The sequence below is a fragment of the Montipora foliosa genome, chromosome 9 (assembly GCF_036669935.1).
Source record: "Montipora foliosa isolate CH-2021 chromosome 9, ASM3666993v2, whole genome shotgun sequence".
NCBI lineage: Eukaryota > Metazoa > Cnidaria > Anthozoa > Scleractinia > Acroporidae > Montipora > Montipora foliosa.
The window spans coordinates 15,053,375-15,056,656 of record NC_090877.1 but is presented as its reverse complement, the minus strand read 5'-3'; the positions used below and the strand labels follow the sequence as shown (position 1 = coordinate 15,056,656).

The 3,282-nt window shown below is 40.4% G+C and overlaps 1 pseudogene; it reads left to right on the top strand.

Annotated features, from left to right (window-relative positions):
- Positions 1-3,282, top strand: part of LOC137970098 (high choriolytic enzyme 2-like) — a 44,130-nt pseudogene that overhangs the window by 18,218 nt on the left and 22,630 nt on the right.

Below are 3,282 nucleotides of genomic sequence, written 5' to 3'. Positions count from 1 at the left end.
GTAAAGAGTTCAAACCCACATTGAAGGCCTGAATTTTTTCAGGCTTCTCTACGATAATTGACTAAAATTGCGTTCATAACTGCGAGGATTCATAGCTCTTCACATTGATTTCCTATATCCGCAGTTCAATTATATGATTCATTTCATATATCTCATTATAAATCGTTACAATCACTAGCTATTTGGATAGCGCAATTGGTTTTTGGCTCTGACTTATCCCACTGTAATAGTGGATTTAATATCCCGACATAAGCTGCTATCCGTCGTTTGAACAACTGGGCCGGTCATGGGTCCATGTCCAAAAACAATCATCGGAGGCTTCACACGTGAGGTAGGAATATGGGTGAAAAAAATTTAAATAATGCAGTTTAAACGGATTTCGTTTTACCCACTGCCGTTCAAACACTGTATGGGACCCACGCGCTGTCTATAGAGGCGCGATTCCTGGTGTTTAAATTTACTTAAAGTCGTTGAGACAACATGGTGTAGGTGTTGCTGGAAAAATCTGTTCTCAGTTTGAAATCCGTTCAGTTTCACCTAGTTTTAAAAATATTAATTGGTGCCTCCTCATTTTACCTTGTTTGGAATAAACGCACTCAGAATGAATTGGAGAAACTTGTTTTTGGAGCCTCAACTAAATCCTAGAGTAAAAAATTACGAGTCCAGCATAGGAAATTAGTTTTTTGGTTATTATACATGGATATCAATTGACTTAGAGTGGTTTTCAATTGAGTGTCGAAAGTAATTACCTTCACTCAGTGATGGGTTCAAAGTTCTTACGCCGCCACTTTGTTTCAGAAACCGAATCAGAAGTGAAACCAAACCCAATCGTGGCTCGCGCCTTTTGCGTACATGTTTCCGCGCGCTTTGGTGTCGACTGCGAGTACTTAGTTTTCGAGTTTTGATTGGTTTATCCGGATTGTCTCCAGTCCTTTTTGTGATTGGCCAAAGTGAATTACTACTTGGTTTTGGTTTTACGACAACTCCATTGAAACCGCTCTTTCATACAAAAGCAAAGAACTGAAAAGAACTGTGTTGGGTTGAGCAGTTCGTCGTTGTAATGTAGTGCTGAGGACACAGGACTATAGATCTGGAGGGCCCGAGTTGGAGTACAGGTAATTGCATAGAACTGTTCTTTGTTCCCTTACTGTGTTGTAAGGTCGAGAATGAATGGACAAGTGTATGAATACTGAGCTCTCGGCGGTGAAAAGGCCTGGGAACGAGGTTGATGAACGTTAAGTAAAAAGTAACGTATGGAAAGCCTGAAACTGGATTTGAACCCTCGGTCTCTGTAATATACCAACTGAGCGATCAGGCCAACTAAAAGCTAGTCATTTTTGTGCGTTCGTATAAACTCGTAAAATATATAGATTTGACGAGAAAGCCTTTATTTTATTCCTCTCCGTTATTAAAATTCGAAAGATTAGGAAACGTCAGCACGCGCGTTTTTGAGACGCGGACGGCAACCGGAAGAGAACATTTCTCGCACCAGGACAGTGGTGTCTCCCAAATTTTCGCTAATGGAGAAAAGATACTTAGCAATGTAAATGTGGTTGTGTGAAGTGAACACTTTAAAGAGAAAACAGCTCAAGTCCTGCGTCGAAAGTCTGCCCTCTGCGTCTCAAAAACGCGTGTGCTTAAGCTCCCGATTCATTTTTTTCTTTATGCATAAACAGCGGAGGCTTGGAACAATATTCTTGCTGCTGCAGGAGAAATAGAAAGTCAGTCGTGCATTCGATTCCGATTGAAGGAGAAAGGCGATGACCACTGGATTCTCTTTGTGAAAAAAAGGGTAAGTGGAAAGATATCTGATTTACGTATTGCCAAGTTATTGTCAAACAAACAGGTAAAAACAATTTAAAATTTTAAAAGGCAATATTTGAAAGGTACTCTCTTTGCGAATGCGCAGGAGCAAACCGTAATTCCTAAAAATATAAGGCAACGCCCAATCAGGAAAGAAATCAGGAAAAGACCATGACATCAATTATATAAAAATCGTACAATCAATGACGTCACGTTTCTGGTTGATACGCGATCCACCAACTGTTTTGAAGAGAAGGAAAAGTAAATACCTGAAAATTTTCTTGCTTTTGCGACGTCTCGGGCAGTGTTTCCGTCTTCTCGGCTTCGCTTAAAAACAGCCAACTGGTCTCGGCTGCCTCCCTCAAGATGGGATTCTTAAAATTCTTGTCCTTGTTTTCTATCCAATGTTTAACTGGCCCTGAAAAAGTTCAACAGGACAGCTCTAGTAGCTCTATCATAAATAGTTACCCATGGTGTCACTAAAACATGAGACAAGCTTGAATTTCTTTTAACTTTTCTGGTTCTGTCAAGAGTGAATTAGGTGAGAGTGTTCCCATGGCCTGGCCAACACAGTCACAAATGAGTCTATTTTTACAATTTCCATTCCCACAAAATCAAGGTCGTCATGTCCCTGAAAAAAAACAAGGCATGAGCAGTCACGCGTGACATGGCTTCTCTTGATTGGTTAAAGTGGCGGTCCTCTTTTTGTTTTCCGGCGCGCGTAAAGTGTATCTAAAAAATAAGCCCATTGTTACTGTGCTGGGTTAAGAACGTAAATTGATAAAGAAAAATTAAGAAACATTCTTAAGTAATTGACTCTTGGTTCTGTTCTTAGGTGTAACTCTCCAGTTGGTCGCCAGTACTTTAAAAAAGGCCCGCAACTGCTGTCAATTGGTAAAGGGTGTAACGAGAAGGGCATCATTCTACACGAGCTTTTACATGCGCTCGGATTTTGGCACGAACAATCTCGTTCAGATCGTGATGACTACCTTGAAATATTGTGGAACAATATCCCAGATGGTACGTAAAGTACTTTCCATCTGGAACGATGCACTCGTTTAGTTTAGCGTAACGCTGAATGTCAATTCTTGTTTTGCAAATAAAAGTTTAAGTTTAGTTAACTATACAATGAAGACAGCAAAAGTACAAATAGTCGTTGAAAAGTATAAGAGATGAGCAAGACTAATATTAAAGTAAACTTTCAACAAGAAAGCTAGGAGAGATTACAGTAAACAAAATTGACTGTGATTGGCTTGTCCTTGTCATCTGCCTTGGCACAATATTGGAGCATGGTTTGCGGTCTTTTCGGCAGTAATGGAGCTGGGTTAGGCGCAGTGACATCACTCGCTTTCCATCATTGCGTTACAGGTTCGATTCCCGGAATCGTCGACAGCTGTGGGTTGAGTTGGGCATCACCATCATCATCATCATTATCATTATCATCATCATCATCATCCTCTTCAGGTGACCATGAAAAGG